This window comes from Dipodomys ordii, unplaced genomic scaffold, assembly GCF_000151885.1.
Source record: "Dipodomys ordii isolate 6190 unplaced genomic scaffold, Dord_2.0 Scaffold61, whole genome shotgun sequence".
Taxonomy (NCBI): Eukaryota; Metazoa; Chordata; class Mammalia; order Rodentia; family Heteromyidae; genus Dipodomys; species Dipodomys ordii.
In genome coordinates this window covers 5314027-5333770 of record NW_012267277.1, presented here as the reverse complement: position 1 = coordinate 5333770, position 19744 = coordinate 5314027, and positions in this window count along the sequence as shown.

Sequence of the window (19744 nt, the reverse complement as noted above, 5' to 3'; positions counted from 1 at the left end):
AGGAACTTATCCAAGATTGAACAGCTAGTAAATGACAGAAGGGAGATTTGAACCCTGTCTAGTAACTCAAGTTACTAGTAACTCTAGTAACTCCATACTCATGTACAAGCGATGGATGTATAAAATACAGCTCTTGCTGTAGTTGTCATTGTCATCGTGAATTCTGTTGTTTGATCCCTTTTCTCAAGATTAAACCACGAGGAAAGTAGTGAAGTCATTCTTTCTACCTGATGTCACACTTCAGAGAGGCAGGTTGGGAAGTAGGGCTCCTTAGTTCAAGGACCCAACTCTGCCTTGCCTGGCTACCCGGAGTGTTTTCCTTTTCAGGCACTGATTCATTTATAAAAGGAAATGCCAGATTGGATGATCTCTAAGGGAAGTTTCTCTGACCTTCTTCGCTTCTCACATATGGCTTCCCACCACCTTGCAGGGTGGCCTTCCTGGTGGGCCCTGGTCAGGGGGCGTCTCTGGCTTGATGGGCTCCACCCCCTCAGACAGCAAGCTCCTGATTAACCAGGACTGACGGGAATTTATGTACTCATGAAATCCTCCTCGTTGGGAACCAGAGGAAATTAAATTGCTCACTGGAGTCGGTAACAGATGGTTGGCTCCATCTTCTTTCTGACTGGGACCCCTCCAGAGAGAGTAATTGAGGGCATCTTGTCACATGAAACGGACTGAGGGGACGAAGGAAGCTGAGAGATGGCCCCGAGTCCTCTCTTTGGCACATAAGTCATTCTGATGTCTCCCCATTTCTCAGTGAAGGAGAAAATCAAATAAAACCTGGAAGGAGCTGAAGCAGTTTGTAAATAGGGCACACTGGGGTGCCTCCAGTCTTTATATCCCATTTTATTTATTTTGTTTGTGTGTGAACCCCAAAAACAAAGTTGCAAGACTCCCCAAGAATCTGGTTCAAGAAAACTCATCTCAGCAGGTCCCAAGCAATTCTCCCAGACAGAGCTGGAGGCTGAGTGGACACCGTTTATGCCTCCAAAGCTTCCAGAATGGAAGTTCTAACCAAGAGCTGACACAGGCTCCTTATTACTGCTCTGTTGAGGGAGAGAACAGGAAGAGATTGGAATCTCCACTCCCAGTACATGGTGCATCTCCCAGTAGCCATGCTAACCCCGCTGTACTTGCTGAAATTTCCTTGTCGCCTCCAAATCTACCCCGTCCCCCTTAGCCCTTTGGCCAACCACTCAACACAATGATTACACCTCCCTTTGATGCCAAATGTCTCAGAGACTTTCACTGAGGGGAAGTCAAAGGATTACAACTGGGGGGTACAAAAGAATAATGAATTCAGAAAAGCCTGGGTTTCAACACTGGTGACAAGCGGTGTCTGTGTACAAGCCACTTAGGCTCAGATCTCATTCTTTTGATCTTGAAAATGAAAATGGAATTTTTAAAATAGGTCTCCTTATTTTGAGGGTTAGGGCTTAGCACTATAGAGATGTTCCATAAATGCTTGTTCTAAGAATCATAGAGGCTCAACTTTGGAAAAACACATGCATTTGAAGTTACTTTGAGATTTACCAACCAATGGACTCACAAGGCTATATTTAAATGCATGCAGCCCCTACCTTGTCTTGATCCCCTCCAGTGACGATGGTGGTAGATCTGCTTCCATATCACCTGCTTTCTCCACCTACCAACACATGTGCTCTCCAAGAGGTTAGGGGAACCCTTGTTTGGGGGGGATGAAGCTGTCTTCCCACAGCTCAGGAGCCTAGTTGGTAGTAAGAGGAAGATGATAGTTTCAAACACAAGAGGAAAAAAATTAACAAACAAGACTAGAATTATGCCACCCAGTCAAAATTTTACTCATTAGCATATAAACTTTTACATCATCCTTGTGGATGAGTAGAAAATTGGTGGAATTTGAATAAAATCTGAAGTTGGTGATGTTCTGAGCTCATTTCTTACTTTTCTAAATGAGCCACGCTACTGTGGAACATTAACAACAGGCAAAGTTGGGGAAGGGTGAGGGGTTATTCCTGTGCCATCTCTACAAGTTTCTGGTAAGCTAGTCTAAAGTTAAGAGTTCATTTTATAAAGAAGCAAAGTAGAACACAGCAGATGTTATAGGTCACGCTTTTGTAGAAATGAATGACCATGTTTATCCTTCTAAAAAAGAAATGAACAACCAGCCTATCTCATTGTTGACATGGAGAAATCATAGTTACTATTTTTATGCTAAATAATTGTTCATTTTAAAATGTCTAATTTCTAATTTCTTTCATTCCCTTTGATGTTGGAGCTGGAACCCAGTTTGGGTATTATAAATACATACTCTATCACCAAGCCACACACCTAGCCCTAATGTCTATTTTTTAACTCCCCCACCATTTACTAGTTATACATCTGTGTTTCACCTTTCTTTCCTCTAGTTTTGTATCTGTGAAATCAGGCTTACAATAATTTACTGTGACAAGGTTATGATGATTAAATGAAATAATGCTGTGTCTAATAAATCTTAAGGATGACTTAGCATTATTAATACCATTCCCCTCTCTTGTTTCATTCCAGCCCCAACAGCTAAAGTCCTGTGACATTGAAAAATAAAAGTGTTCAGTATCTCTGGATTTTGGTTCCTCACAAATTACATCCAAAACATCTTTAGTAACCCTTTTAATACATGCATCATCATTTAGAGTTAAAGAAACTAAGGTTTATAGAAGATAAGCGACTCACCTAGGAGTACTCACCTCTTCACATCAGAGAACTTGAACCAAATGGTCATGGCTCCAGATTTTGCATATTTATTGCTGCTGAACAGAAACAGGTGTGACTTATTGTCTCTTCCACTCACATTTTATTGGTCCAAAAAAGCCTCCTGACATTGAAGGTGCTGAATCCAGAAGAAAGAAAACTACAAGTACATGTTGGTTGATCACTGTTAATGGGAAGGAGTTTTCTTAGATGCCTAAAAGTACTTTGTGACAACAGGAGATATACCATAGGGGGAAGAATATACAAAGGAAACAAAAAAAATCACATAGTACATTGAAAACAACAACAAAGAAAGACCTCTTGTGTTGTCACTGTACCTGATTTTGGTACCCTTCATCTTGTATATACATTTGTCTAATTTGGGGAGGCAAAGGGGAATAATAACAAAATACTGAAACAAGGACACAGGATGACCCATTGCAACAATGATACCCACAAGACAGTATATTGGAAATGAACTGTACAACTTCATGGGGGGAGGGGAGAGGGAGGGGGGGATAGTGGGAGAACAACAAGGGAAGAGTAATAATGCTCAACAAAAAATGAACTCATTGTCTTACTCAAGTAACTGTAACCCATCTGTACAGCATCTTTACAATAAAATAAAAAATGTTAAAGTTTATTTTGAAATGGAAGTTGTTATAATGGTGAGTATTATAAAATTATACATAAAATGCATCTTACATAGTATATAAAACCTTAATTACATGATGTTATCTTTGTCATATTACATTGTTATAGTATGTGTATATGATATGCCTTATGCTATACTATATGTATATGCATGTGATATATAACCATCTCAGGTTTCGTAGTAGATTGTCCAAGACATATCATATGCCTCTTTATAATAGCACAGTATAGTTATGACTAAGACAACAATTGGGAAATTTGTTATCTGATTTTTTCTTGTTCACAGGGGCATCAATCAAATTGCTATTCCTTGCTTCTAGCCCATTAAATGACAAGAGCAGCCTTACAGTAGATCTTTCATGAATGAATGAATAAGTGGGTAAACAAATGAGTGAATTTTAATTGCTTGGTTGGTAAGTGTTTATTACATGTATAGGAATATGTAGTAACCAGCTTTGCCCACGTCAGCATTTTCCAAAATATCTTTATTCCAGCAGTTGCAAATATTGGTTTAAAAAATTAAGGGTTTCCGGGCTGGGAAGGTGGCTCAGTGGTAGAGCGCTTGCCTTGCATGCCTGAGGCCCTGAGTTCGATTCCTCAGCACCACATAAGAAAAAAGAAAAAAGCCGGAAGTGGTGCTGTGGCTCAAGTGGTAGAGTGCTAGCCTTGAGCTGAACAGCTGAGAGACAGCACCCAGGCCCAGAGTTCAGGCCCCATGACCGGACCCAAAAAAAAAAAAAAATTAAGGGTTTCCTTGGCGAAATGAGCACCAGAACACTGGATTAAACAAAGTGAAATCAGGCCTCTCCCTCTCCCCCCGTCTCCCCTGCCAGGGGCCTCTATATCTGCTGGACCAGGGGCAGTCAGCAGGGCTGGGGATAGAGGGAGAATGAAGGGTTGGGCAGGTAGTGCACTGAGTATTCTGAACATTTTGTCCATGGACCTGTTTAGCAATGAGACTTTGAGGGACTTTTCTCTGTAGAACATCATCTGGGAGCTGCTGCACAGCCTCCCTGGACCTATGCACTCGCTGTCATGTCTATTCCAATCTCCCCGAGCCTGCACTTAACTGCTGTTGCCACTGACATGACTGCTGTTCCTTGTTGATGGCTGAGAGAGAGGCAAGGGTAAGTTCTGCCTCTCACAGCATCTGCAGACTCTCAGGCTTTCACCTTCTATGCAAACGAATGCTTCATAAAAATAAATCACCATGGTGTTCTGGCTTGTTTCCAGCACGCTCCTGAGGCACGACAAGCTGTTCCAGTTTGTTCTTCCCAAGCCCTGCATCTCCCTCCACTCCTGAGCCCCACCATCCCTACTGAATCATGGAAGGCAACACTTGGGATGTCCCTGGAGGAGAGCATTGGGGACAATGTGGCCCTGCTTTCCTTAGCCAGGCATTCAGTGCTCTGGATGGTATGGGAGCCAGGCTCCTGCTGGGCTCAGCAGCCTTCTGGTCATTAGTCACAGGTAACACTGATCAGTCACCTGGAGGCTGCGGAGGAAGAAAAATCAAAGAAGGGGCATGCTTAGCTGTCATCCATGCTAAAAAAATAAAAAAATAGCAGCAAGGGGTGGGGTGTTGGAATAGCGCCTGCTCCCGATGGGAGAAAATAATAGTACCTTTCAAAGGAGATTTAAAATTGTTTAGAAATACATCAGCCAGTGATTGGGTACAAAGTCATTTGTCAAAATGAAAAGGCAGGAGTTGATCAACTTTTCAGTCTCAGGAAGGAGACAAGAGGTAAGCTTTCCTGCCATAAACCATTTTGTTTTTCCTAAACCCATCAGGTACTGCATTTTGGTCAATGACAGGCTGCTTATCTCATAGTGAAGACACATGCTTTGCTATGCAGTCTACGTGGGTAGTGAGCTATATCGTCTACAACAAATGTGTGAGGCACATTCTTTGGTTTTCTCACTATCTAATGATGCATTTCTCAAAATAGGTCCCCATCACTAAGCAATATATTATTGTATATTCATGTATTAATTCCTTCTCTCATTCAACTAATGTTTACTGGGGTTCAGTTATATGTTAGCAGTGAAAGATGCCATTGTCAGAAAAGAAACATTGTAAGGCATTGGTGCCTTACACCTGTCATTTTAGCTACTTGTAATTTTAGCAGAGATCAGGAGTATCATGGCTTGAGGCCAGATCATGCATAAAGTTTTCAAGACCCTATCTCAAGCAATAGCTGTTGGGGATTGGGGGTAAGGAGAAAGGGTTGAGAGGGAAGGTATCTTGATTTGAGGCCAAATCAGGCAAGAAGTTGCAAAACCCCACTTCAAAAGAAAAAAAAAGCCAAGAATGGTGTATTTTCCTGTCTTCCCAGTTAATGTAGGAAGCATAAATAGAAGGAATGCGATCTAGGCAAAAATAACCATAGGGGAAGAGAGGAGATCAGGTAGTAGAACACCTTCCTAGAAAGCACAAACACCTGATTTCAGTCAAACTACAGTACTGTACCACCAAAATAAAAAAGGAACAGAAACATCACTTACCTTCACAGCACTTATAAAATTTTTAGATCAGTGGGGAGTGAGAGGGGGCGTAAATCTCAGGTGGTTGCTGAGCTCTAGTACTTATGCCTGTAATCCTAGCAACTAGAGGAGTGGTGATTGGAATGATAATGGTTTAAGACCAGCCACCCCCTGAAAAAATACAAGTAAAAGCTCAAGAGGCTACCCCTCATCTCAACAGGAGAAGGTGAGCATGCTGGTTCACAACTGTAATCCCAGCTATAGCAGGAAACATAAACAGGAGTGTGCAGTCTACAACATCCCAGACTGCATAGACCCTATCTAAAACAATAACCAGAGCAAAAAGGGATGAAGGAGTGGCCCACATGGTAGAGCACCTTTCTAGTAAATGAAACACCCTGAGTTTAAATCCCAATGCTACCCCAAAAATCCTCATCATCATTATGCTTTCATCATGTTTAACAATCATCCCATATTATAGCTCAACCTCAAACTCACTATTTTTATCTCAACCCGAAATATGCTGAACTATGGTTGGGTGTGGGAGCCCAATCTCAGAATGTGGGGCTGGTCCTGGTTCTGGGCCTGAAGATAAAGGAGCCCAATTATGGGAGGAGAAAAGAAGGTGAACAGAAGGAGGCCCTGACGAGTTTTTAAGGGGGAAGGTTGAGGATAGGGAACATAAAGCAGAAGATAGGACTGCAACTAAGGATCTCATGTGGTTTCAGAAACGAGGCCAAAATGTCACCAGCTGCTAGAACTGAGGTGCCCATAGGCAGATAAGTAAGGGGATTGAGTAAATCCTCAGGCTCCTCCTTCCTTACTAATAGACTGCACAGCCCCCTGGACCCTCCGAGGGTAGCAGAGACCAGAGAAGGGCATGAGAACAGGATGAGAACAGTTAAAAGGGGAGCCATCCCTCCTGACAAGCTGAGAAAGAGACAAAGGTTTGTCTAAAAATAAACAAGAGGTTTATAGTGTTCTGTTTGCAGTTATTTCTTTTCTCCTTTCTTTCCCCCTTTGGTTTATTCCCTGTTGACACTGTTTTTTATTTCTGTACCCATTGACTTGTATATATGTTTATCTGATTTGGTGAAGGGAGGGGGAAATCACCAAAATGGTGGCACAAAGGGTAAACCAATGCAACAGTGATACTCACTAGACACTAAGTTGGAAACAAACTTTACAACTTGGGGGGTTGGGGGAAGGAATTGGGGGGAAGTGGGAGCAAATGAGGGAAGGGTTAACACTGTTCAAAAAGAAATGTTTTCATTACCTTACTTATGTAAATGTAATCCTTCTTTTTTTTTTTTTTTTTGGTCCAGTGGTGGGGCCTGAACTCTGGGCATGGGGGCTGTCCCTCAGCTCTTCAGCTCAAGGCTAGCACTCTACCACTTGAGCCACAGCACCACTTCCAGTTTTTTTCTTTTTGCTAATGTTGTGCTGAGGAATCGAACCCAGGGCCTCATGCATGCAAGGCAAGCGCTCTACCACTGAGCCACCTTCCCAGCCCAGTAAATGTAATCCTTCTATATATCACCTTTACAATAAATTTTTTAAAAAATACAGGAGGAGTAAGAACAGTATAGAAAATGGAAGGAGGTTTTCATAGGCAGGGAACAGTGAAGCCAAGGTCTGGCTTAGAACTCAAGTAAAATACACGTGGCTACATCCATGCATACATGGATCTAAAAATAAACAGTCAGAGAGAGAGAGAGAGTGAGAGAAAGAGAGATCCTCCAATGAATGGTTCTATTTAAGTGGAGATCAGAGCCATTGTAAACCATGGGCAGATCCAAGAGAGAGAGGCAAGGGGAAGTTTGTAAGGTAAAACTGAGGAGGATTACGTCAAGTGTTTTGACAATAATCCTTGGCCACAGTGATTAACAACAGGGGTGTCATTAGTCCACTATCCAATAGAGAGGGGCTGGCCAGACGGCCTTGCAGCGGTGGCACTGTACGTGCAGGTTCTGATGGCCTTGGGACAAGCCTTTGGTTTGAGGAATCCCTGCAGTGATGGCAATCAGGCACAAGAGCCCTTTCTTCATCACTTCCTGCCTTTCTTTACCTTCTTTTGTTAGGTTTGATGCAGTGACTCCATTTTGGTTTTGACAACTTCCACTCTTCCTTCCCATAATCATGAGTGAATAACCCACAGAGCAAATGTATAGAGAAAGGTTAGATTGCAGACAGAACCTATAGAATATATCAGGGGGTGAATAGGGAGGCCTTGAATCTCCAATGGTTGGAAACCAGTGAGAAAGACAGAGATGGCAGGTTCTTGGAGATGACAGATAAATCTCAGGACCTGGCTCTTCTTGTACCTGAACATTGGTGGGAGCCAGGTTACTCCCAGCCCTTCCTTTCTAGGTATGTCTCCAGAGGCAGCTCTGCTACACTCCTGTCCTTAATGTATGATGTGCGAACACTGGCTGGGATCCTTGGGGCAAAGCCTTCATTTTTGTTCAGTGATCGTCTACAAGGCAGATGGAACTCTCCATTGGGTCACAACAGATAAGAAAGATCATCCAATATGAGTCTCTAAACTTGAGGAGTACCTTGGAGGAGTGCTTGGTTTCAATCACACAACTCCCCTGAATGTCTAGAATACCAAAGTCAAAGAGAAGACTTACTACTCCTTCACACATGCGCTCCCTGACTGCTCAGTCCAGCTCCTGGCCAGCTCCTCGCTACATCCTATCCTTTCAGAGTGAAATGCTCACCAGTCCTGGATCTAAATTTGAGCAGAGAGACAACTTCCTGCAGCCAGGCTGCCTTCTAATAGAAACCCTCTGCTGTGCCTTGACCCGGTCACCAAATGTTCATGTGTTAACTAAAGGCATTTGTTAGTATCACTTGGAGTTAATACATTTGGAAAGTAGTTGAGGTTAGAGGAGATCATCAGGAAGAGCCTCATGATCACATCAATGTCTTTATAAGACAGGAAGGTGGGCATGTGCTGCAGGCTCATTATGAAGACCTGCACCATGTCACCATGCAGCAAGAAGCCCTTGGCAGATACCAGCACCATGCTCTTGGACTTCCCAATCTCCATGAGCCAAATGAACAAATCTGTATTCTTTATAAATTACATGGCCTTGGGCATTTTGCTATAGCAATTTAAAAAAAAAACAGCCTTAGACATCCTCATGTAAATCAGCTGGTAGTTTATGTACTGTAGCACTCATTCTACTCTTTTGGTATTTATCTGATCATTTATTTGCTTCCCATTATGGCTTAGAATTTGGAGACAGGAAATTCACCTCCTCCATGTCTGTATCTTTAGTGAGTAGCATGGCACCTAACTGATAGTAAGTGATCAGAGCCGGTGAGCTGATGAACATCTATGTGATGTAAAAGGAAGTAATAAGTACAAGAATGATGGATGGTGAATGAGTGAAAGGGAGACCAGTGATAGAATTAGTCAATAATGAATGGTCTGTTGGCTCAGGTCAAGACAGAATAGATACCCAGAGCTCTACCTGGCTCTCCATAAAGGCAACCAAACAGCCCACAAAGCTGAAACTGCAGGTGGATTTGGTTTCCTGTTGTTTTATTTTCCTCTTCTAGCTTAGAATGAGCAGTAGCCTGAAATCCAGACCCATGCAATGAGTAAAAATAGGAGCGCCAAGAAAAGTGTTTTTTCTGTTTTTGTTTTTAATTTCTTTTTCATTCCTGGAAGTGGAGCTTCATTCCACTTCTGAGTGTAGGCTGGAGCTTGTGACTCACTTGCAAAGAACCAAATAGGCAAAAAAAATATCCAATAGCATGACAGAGGTAACATGGGGCCGACAAGCCTGGAAGCAGTGATCAAGGATGAAGCCAGTGGTGATAGCTTACATTGACATGTATTTCCTGAAATGATCCATCTTGCCTCCTCCGCCTATTACGAGAGAGTACCAGTCACGTCCACATTGGATGACATTTTTCTTTAAAAAAAAAAAAAAAAAGTACCTGACCCGTACTCGTCAAAAGTGTCAAGGTCAAGAAAAACAAGAAAAGCCTGAGAGAAAAAGAAAGAAACTAAGAAGATATGACAATGAAATGCAATTTGAGGTCTTGAATTGGAGCCTGGAAGGGGGGAAAGGGGGGGAAGCATTAGCAGAAAAACTGGTGAATCCAAATAAAATCTGTAATTTAGTTAATAGTATTGTACCAGGATTAATTCCTTAGTTTTGACAAGTGTAGCACAATAGTCTAAGATGTTAACATCAGGGAAGCCTGGGTGAGGGTATATGAAACGCTCTGAATATCTAAAAATATTCCAAAAAAAATCTGAGAAAAAGAAAGGTTGGTGGTATAGCTCACTGGAAGAAAACCTGTTTAGCATGCATGAGACTTTGAGTTCAATCTGCAGCACCAAAAATTTAAAAAATAAAATAAATGAAAGAGTAAAATGATCTTAATCACATACTATGCAAATATTGATCACTTTAAAAGACACAGAGTGGCTTGCTCCTGTAATTCCAGCTGCTCTGAAGGTAGAAATCTGGAAGATCACAGTCCAAGGCTGCATCTATGCAAAAAATTAGTGAGACCCCCGCCCCCATCTCAACAGACAGGCAGGGACAGAGAGCAATCAGTAACTGCCTTGGAGTGGATGGAGTAGGGAGCCTGCAGGTATAAGGAAGGTAGAGCAATGGACCTATATTCTGTATTTACACAAATTCATACATGTATACCCAGAAAAAGACAGTCAACTTGTCTGTGAGTGAACTCACTTAACCATCACTAAAGGCTTCAGATATGACTCCAGTGGTAGAGTTTAAGCATCAATACCAGACGTTCCCCCCAGAATATATATATATATATATATGCACACAAATAATGATAATAGTTACAAATAACAACAGTAATAATAATAAAAGGGAATAACATGTACTCTCATTTCTACATGTGACCCTCTGGGACCACTGGAGATGATTCTCCTCCCTCCTATCAGTTTATGTGAATCTAGAACCATCTCCACTAATTACCAGAATCCCACTTCCAATGTTCCTCTCCTTTTGCATTCACTTTGCATACATTTTTGAAATTTTTTCTAAAACTTCAGAAGGTTTTACAGGTGGGTTACAATTTAACATGTCCAGTTATGTGCACAGTATTCCTCATTCCTTCTGCCTCTTCTCCCCTAGACACATTTCATGTCTCCCATTTCCTTTTCTCCTGTCTACATGGCATGTTCTGACTGATGCAGTCAGATCAGCTTCCTGATCTTCATTGATTAAACTGTTCATTGTGAAAAGGTTTAGTCCGTGGAGATTCACTCCTGTATACACTATTTCTGAGTCAACTAAACCATGTATAGAAGTATATGACCCTATGTGTGTTCACAGTAGAGATTATATTTTGGGTCTAAGATCTGCATGCAAGAGAACACATGTGCCTTTTGTTTTTCAGAGCCAGAATTATTTCTTTCAGTAGGAACTTTTCCAGCTCTATACACTTTTCTGCAAGTGCATTTCATCCTTCCTGATGACTGCAAATATTTTTTTCAGGTACTACTAGGGATTAAATTGAGGGCCTCCCCCCCTTTGATAGGCAGGTCCTCTACCGCTTGAGCCGTATCTCCAGTCTCTGTCTCACTGTTCTTATAATCCAAAGCACTACACTGACTGAAAACTTGGCACCATAAGATACACAGTAGTGAGCTTCCACAGTGTGCCCTGGAAGTCCTTCCTCTCTACAGACCCATAGCAGCTGCCTCTGGGTTCTGCTTCCTTAGGGTCTTTAGACTATAGGGAAGAGAATTCCCTATAGTCTAAAGAGCACTGAGGGGTTCCCCATTGAAGGAGAAGAAGCTACACCAGGGGTTCACAAATCCTCTGACCTGGGCCTCAGAGGAACTGACAGTTGGTCTTGTTCTCAGGTCTGCCCAGAGTGTTTCTCCTACCTCTCCATTCTCCCCTCCACTCCACATGGGTCTGGGCTTTTTTATTTTTTCTACTGTTATTGTAAAGGTGATCTACAGAGGGGTTACAGTTACATGAAATGAGCACATTTCTTTTTGAAGAGTGTTACCTCTTCCCTTGCTTTCTCCCCATTTTTCCCTCTCAATCCCCCTGAGAGTTGTATAGTTCATTCTCAACGTAGTGTCTATGCTGCATCTGTTTACACTTTGTCCTACCACTTCTGTGCTTCCCCTTGTCATTCCCCCAAACAGATGAACTTACGTACAAAAGGTACAGAAAACAAAACCAATGAAAAAGAAGAAAAAAGAGTTCATTAGAGTTCATTAAGATAAATATTATTTTATATGATACATATATATGATATGTGCATATGTGATATGCACATAGCTATTGAGCCTTTGGGATCCACTCCTAAGAATAGCCTCTCTTGGTCTCACTATATGAATGTTTAGAGTCCTGTTCAATTGATCCTGTCCAAGTGTAATTTTTTGTTTTTTACCATCCAGTGTGTTTACTTTGAGATTCATAGGTACATTCTTCTTACAAGAGATGAGAGAAACCATGTATATGTTTCTTTGGGTCTGGCTTACTTTGCTTAATAAAATTTTGCCACATCTTTCCATTTCCTTACAAATGGTACAATATCATTCTTTCTGATGGAAGCATAGAACTCCATTGTGTATATATATACCACATTTTCTTGATCTATTTGTCTGCTGATGGGCATCTGTGTTGATTCCGTATCTTGGCTATGGAAAACATGCTGCAATGAACATGGTTGTGGTGGTAGCTAGTATGTCCTACTGTTGGTCATCTATTGTATAAATGCCCAGGAGTAGAATTTCTGGGTCATAGGGAAACTATATTTAGTCTTTTGAGGAACCTCCATACTAATTTCCAGAGTAGTTAAACAAGTTTACATTCCCACCAACAGTGTAGTGGTGTTCCTTTTTGGACACATCACCACCAGCATCAGTTACTGTTACATTTCTTAATAATGTTCATTCTAACTAGAGTAAGGTGGATTCTCAATGTTGTTTTAATTTGCATTTGTTTTATGGCCAGAGATGTTGAACATTTCTTTATGTATCTATTGGCCATTCTTACTTCTTCTGAGAAATCTCTCTGTAAGTTTTTAGCCCATTTATTAATTGGGTAGTTGTTTTTTGGAGGGTTTATTTTGAGGGCAGGGGTTAATTTTGGAGTTCTAAGTATATTTTAGATATGAGGCTCTTGTCTGATGCATAGCTAGTAAAGATCTTCTCATATTCGGTGGACTTTCTAGTTATCCTGCTAGGTATGTCCTTGGCCATGCAGAAACTCTTCAGTTTGTTGCAATCTCATTAATCCAGTCTTTCTTTGGTTTGTTGTGATTCTGGATCTTTACTTAGGAAGTTTCAGCCTGTGCCTAGGAACCTTAGTGGATCTTTTACAATTCTCCTTTACATCTGCCTGCCAGCTTCTTCTCTCCCCACACCCTCCAGCTCATGGCAATGCAAACTCAGGCTCTCGGGCCAGCTGCACCACACACTGCAGGGATTTCTAAAGTTCCAATTCCATATCTTGGGGGAGAGAAATCAATTAACTCAGGTCAATTTTTTCAATCTCTAGTCTTGGATTAGGTGTCCACCCCCAATCCAGTTAACAATTGGGTTAAATCCAAGAACAAAGGAGGCTTCCCAGCTGCTCCTGCCAGGACCTATGGCCAGGAAATAACACTCAGTTGGGCCATGGGACTGACATACGGCTCCCTTTCAAATAAGGTCAAGATCACACATCTCCCTACAGAGACAATGTACCCAGGGTCAGCAGCCACTATGAGTGAGACCAACAAGAGGAGCTTGGTGAGAAGGACAGGAGGCCTGGTGCCAGACGTCTGGAGGAGGGCTGACCCAGACTCAAAGTTCACCTTGAGTAAGAGACAGCTTCACAGACAGATGATGAGGTTGGCCAAGAATACTGAGGATTCAGAGGCGGCTGTGTGAAGGGCATCCAAGGGGCCAGGGAGAGGAGGCCGACCTCTGGGGAATACTGATGACTTTCAATAATGCAGCCGTTGCTGCTGCCACCTCCTCCTCTTCTTCCTCCTTTTCCTCCTCCCGGCTCACCATCTCCCTCCTCTTCCTGTCCTGATGGCAAGGCTGTGCCCAGTGCATCTGTCACAGTCGATCCCAGATGTCATCAGTTCCTTCTACTCCCAGCAAGACTGTCCTCCAGTCAAGATTGTGACTGAGCTTTCCTCCCTTCTGAGATAAGGAAACTGGTTGTCATATATCCTTCCTGCTTTCCACTGTCTATTTTGGAAAACACACATTTTCTGGCCCTTCCTCCTCACTGTGATAACAGAGCTGCCCGCCACTGAGCTGTCTCCAGCCATACCTGGGCAGTGACCTGACCATCCTGACAGCTTCCCTCTCCTGCTCCTTCACTAGACCATGGATTCCTTGGAGGTAAAGAGTCTTTTCCACCTGTTCCTCCACTGTATGGCACAATTGAGGTTTGATCCACATGTGGTTCCTCTTGAGCTACTCAGAGAGATGAATTTAAGCACAGGTAGCTCAAAGGGGAGGGGAGACCAGAAAGCACCTATTGGGGAAGGAGAAAGATTGGGCAGAAACCAAAAGGGGTCACAGAAGAAAAGAGGACACAGAGGCAACCAGCTGCTGAGGCAGCTAGCGCTTCATCCAACTGGATCATAAGTTGGGCTTCTACACCCACCAGAGAGACAGGGCTGGCTTCTACACCCACCAACTCCTGCCAGTCATCCCTCAAGGCCACTTGTAGAGGACCTGAATTTCTTGAGGCTACAGGTATATCCTATAAAGCAGCCTTTCACCCTCAGAGAAAATCCTCATCAAAGGTATATAGACACTGGCTGCTAGCACCTGACACAAAAGGGTTTGTGGAAATGGGGAGACAACACAGTTTAGTGAACATCTACTGAATTTGCTTCATTTTCTTCACTCAGACCCTTCAAGTACCAGCTATTCATCTCTTCCAGCTATAAAGTGAGATACACAAGAAAGACTGACTGCCATTATACTTAATTCTTCAATAGAGATCTGAAGTTGGCTGCATGAGTATAATGTTTCCTCCTAACTGCCTTAAAAATATTGATAAGCAGGCACTGGTGGCTCACACTGTACTAGGTGAGATCAGAGGATCAGGGTTCAAAGCAAGCCTTGTCAGACAAAATGGAGAGAATCTTGCATCCAATTAACCAGAAAAACACAAACTAGAGTCATGGCTGTAGTGGTAGAACACCAGCCATAAGCATTAAAAAAAAGCAGAGTAAGAATGAAAGGAATGAGTTCAACCTGCATATTGGTGTACACAACACAAAAAGACAGAAAAAAATGCCCCTTATTTTGATATCTGCTACCCATTGGGAACTTGGTTCAGAAGCTGTGGTTGATAAAGTATGTGTTTCTGTTTCCATTCAACCTAATATCTTTCCCAATGTTGTGGAGTCAAAGCAGAGAAATGTCCCTACAAGGATGCCAACCCTTCAACACCATGTTGTCTGGACCCTGGCTCTGCCTTTCAGTACTGTGGGCAGACTGGTGACTTTTCTGTCATCTCACTTTAGTGTTGCAAAAATGAACTTAAAGAATGTAGGAAAACATTCATCCCATGCCCAATACTTCTAATCCCTTGATTTTCTTTCTTTCTTCTAATGTTTGTAACACTGTAAGAGAGGGTCGGGTGGAGGAAAAGAGCTGATTTCAGACAAAGGCTGGGGTCTTTGGCAGCCTCGTTATACATGTGAAGAAACTGAAGCACAGGTGGGTAAAGAAAACCATCCATCAGAACTGTGTTGTGAAGTGACTCAGGCATTAAAAAAACAAGTGCCACATAGCCTTACTTAGATGTGGAAGTACAAATGTGGATATTCTAGGAGCATACAATAGACTAGAGCTTAGGAAGTGTTGGGGGAGGTGGAAAGAGAATTGCTGAGGGATACAGGAGAGTTGTTTGTTAGAAGGAATAACTTTGAATGTTCTATAGAATTGCTGGACAACAATTCATTATACACTATTATATTTAATAGGATTTTGAATGTAAGAGTTACGCTGATCTTACAATTACATACTGTACACACATATTGAATATCATCTTGAACCTTATAGACATGTCCAAATGCTATATGGAATATATATTTGAAAAAAATTATGCAACTACTAAATGGCTCAACTGGGATTAGAACCCAGATTAGCAATCCAGTCTGCACTCATAAGCACCATGTTTCACTGATAGGTCTGAGAGACAGGAGTAATAAGTTGTAAACTAGAAGAAGAAAAATGACGTAGTGATGATGAGCAAAGCAGAACTGGCATGGGCAGGACAGGCAGGAATGGAAGTGTAAAGAGGAGGAAGGTGACAGTGGAGAGCATCGCACTGAGGAACAGTGAGAGAAGACAGGAGAGGGAGAGGAGAAGAAGGAAGAATCCATGGACAATGTATTTGTGCAAGCTGGGGGCCATTTTTGGTCCTGCATCACATAGGCCCAAGCAACCAGGTCTGGGAGAAGATAGTAACAAACATGGTCTTTGAAATATGCATGGATGGAAGTATTGAAGTGAAGGGGATGGGTGGGATTGGGAGAGAGAGGGGAGGATGATGGGAGGGATGGCACTGATCAAGATCATTATATTCATACCCTGACATGTGGACTTGAACCTCCTTTGTACAATTACTTAAAAAGTTAATAACTTTTAAAAAGTATATAAGCTATCTATTGAGTCACTAAATTATTAGGCTCCCACTGTATATGAAGAATTCTCCACTTTACCATAAGTGTGATCCAGAAATATCTAGCAAGACTGTGGTTGAAAGTTCAGCACTGAAGACCTCACCACAGAGAAGAAAGTTCATATCCATATTTCTAGGGGTTAGGTGTGGGCACTGGGATTCCATAAAAGCCCTCCAGTTCATTCTAATCTGCCTCTAGGGTTGAGACCACTGGAATTCATTTTCTCATTTCATCTCCCAGGAGCCCTTTGGTTGCTGTCTCAGAGAGACTAAATGACAGCGACGTCCACACTCAGCCACCATTTTCAGGGTAGAAACCTGAGGTCCAGCATGGAAACAATGAATTCTTGGAGGTTAGACACAACTGATGTCAGAGTCCAGACTCCAGCTAGCATCTCTACCCCCGCCCCTCACACCGGGCAAGAATTCATGGCTTCTAGGCAAGTGGAGTTTTGTTGTAGCCTGCAGTATTGTTCCAGAGAAGGCATATGAAGGAAAGCTGCCCAAAGAGTATGGAGTCAGACAATGCTTCCTCATTCCCGAGGCTGGGAAGACAGATGCTATATCACGGGGAGCTAGCAAGCAGGGGAGCCCCAGCAAGTCACCCTCACCCCCCACCTCCTCCTGTCTGTACAATAGCTCCAGCTTGGTGACAGCCAACTCGTTATTAAGCAGCCTGTGCCATCTTGCCTCCTGCCCTGGTTGAACTTACACAGCTCATGTTGTAGGGATTAGGGGAGGAAATCCCTCCGCCCTGAGGCTGAACAATAACAACATGGAAGCCAATGGGGAAGGCAGTCATTCTGTTGGCTTGAAAAATAACGAAGGTGACATTTAAGAGGCTGCTCTGGCCTCCTGTCACCGAGCCTCATCATTAATTTAACTGTCTCAGTTACAGACCAACTTTCTAGTCAGTCTTGGAGGGACAGAGAGTGGGGGGTAGAGGGTCTCTTGTCCTCTGAGGCCCATTAAAGACATAGGGGCTTCTTTTCCTCTGTCCCCCACAGTCACCTGAAATCCATGCTCTGTCCAATTTCTGGAGCTCATATGACATTTCTGCAAGAGAGAATAATTGGCTGTAGTTGAGGGGGAGAAGGGAGAAGACAAGAAAGGTCCACTAAAGATCAATGTTCTCCCTGATGGAGGATGCTCTTTATGCAGTGCCTAAGATTTCTCTTTCACAAAGGCATTCATTGATGACTCATTGGGAGCACCAATTTTGTGCCAGGCAGTGTTCAGTGCTTGATTGTGCTGTGGTTTGTCAAACAAACTTGGCTTTCATTTTCCTGGAGCTTAGAGTCTAGAGTTGCCCCATCCAATGAGGAAGCCCTAGCCCCATGTGGCTTTAAATTTAAACATACTTACATGGAATAATATTAGAAATTTGATTGCCCATCTGTGTTTCAAGTGCCCAATAGTCACATTTCCATCAATAAAGAATATTCAATCTGATAGCAACTGATATGATGGGACAGGCAAGCACTTCCTTTGTTAGTTATATTTTTGTGGTATTATGGTTTGAACTGAGAACCTTATGCTTGGTAGGCAGGCAGTCTACCACTGAGTTATACTTCTAGCCTCACCCACCCCCTTTTTTTTTGTTGGTCGTGGGGCTTGAACTCTGGGCCTGAGCGCTCTTCAGCTCAAGGCTAGTAATCTACCACTTGAGCTACAATGCCACTTCCGGTTTTCTGGTGGTTTATTGGAGGTAAGAGTTTCATGGACTTTCCTGTCCGGGCTGGCTTTGAACCTTGATCCTCAGATCTCAGCCTCCTGAGTAGCTAGGATTACGGCTGTGAGCCACCAGCACCCGGCCGCCCACCCCCTTTTTTGCACGAGTTATTTTATTTTAATAGGATTTCTCTTTTTTGCTCAGGGCTAGTGCCTGGACCATGATGTACCTAATTCATGCTTCCTATGGTAACTGGGATGACAGGTGCTTGCCACTATGCCAGATTTTTTTGGGGGGGAGGTGTTATTTTTTTATTCTTTTTACCCAGACTGTCCTGAAACTGTGACAGTCCCAGTCTCAGACTCCCAGGTAACTAGGATGGCAGGCAGGCACTAATGGATTTCGCTATTAGTTAAGAAGGGATCTTATATGTATACCTGGGCTAGTCTCAAACCATGATCCTCCTAACCTTAGCCTTCCAAGTTAAGATTATAGATCTGAGCCACCCAACCAATGTATAATCTTTCTTTGGTTCTACTGGGTTTTGAACCTACCTGCTGCTACTAGGCAGGCATCTACTGCTGAACCATGCCTCCAGTCCCAGGCAGGTACTGTGTATATTCTCTTGCCTCTGTTCCCCATTGAGCATTTTGAGAAGAAGAAACTGTTTCAAACCCAGCTTTGTCCTACCCCAAAACCTGTACATAACTGAAAAATAACAGGCTTACAAAGTAGCTAAACGCATCATTTACAGTATGATATGTCAATGTTTGAATTTAATGTAGGCCAGTTTCTTTTAAGTTCTCTGAGCCTTGGTTTGCTCATGAGATGGGAATGATGCTATAATCACCTCAGGCTCTGCTAGATAATGGATGCATGCATGGTGCCTGGAATGGATCAAATGCTCAGTTTATAGTAGCTGGTGTTTTTGGATAAGGAATCTGAGCTCCAAATAAGAAAAGTCACAGCAGCAGTTAAAAATCAAAAAATAAAAAGGGGGCTGGGAAGGTGGCTCAGCAGTAGAGCGCTTGCCTTGCATGCATGAAGTCCTGGGTTCGATTCCTCAGCACCACATAAGAAAAAAGAAAAAAGCCAGAAGTGGTGTTCTGGCTCAAGTGGTAACGCGCTAGCCTTGAGCTGAATTGCTGAGGGACAGTGCCCAGACCCAGAGTTCAGGCCCCACAACCGGACCCAAAAAAAAGAAAAAAAAGATGAGGCAGAAATCATTTGCTGAAAAACCCAAGAAGGAAAGGGTTCAAATCAGTGATAAGCAGGGATGGGCTCAGTAAACACAGCACTATTTCAGGAAAATAACTAAAAGCTTAGTTAACAACAAAAAGCATGCATTATCTCATAGTTTCTATGCCTCAGAAATCAGAGCGGCTGAGCTGGGTAGCTCTGGCTTAGGGTCTTTTACTACATTTGTCAAGCTTTTGGCTAGGGCTACTTTATCTGTTGGATTGACTGGGCAGGAAAGGAAATTGTAAGAGGTGTTAATGGTGAGGTTGTTGGTAGAAGGCATTGGTTTCTCTCACAAGATTCCGTGTGTGTGTGTGTG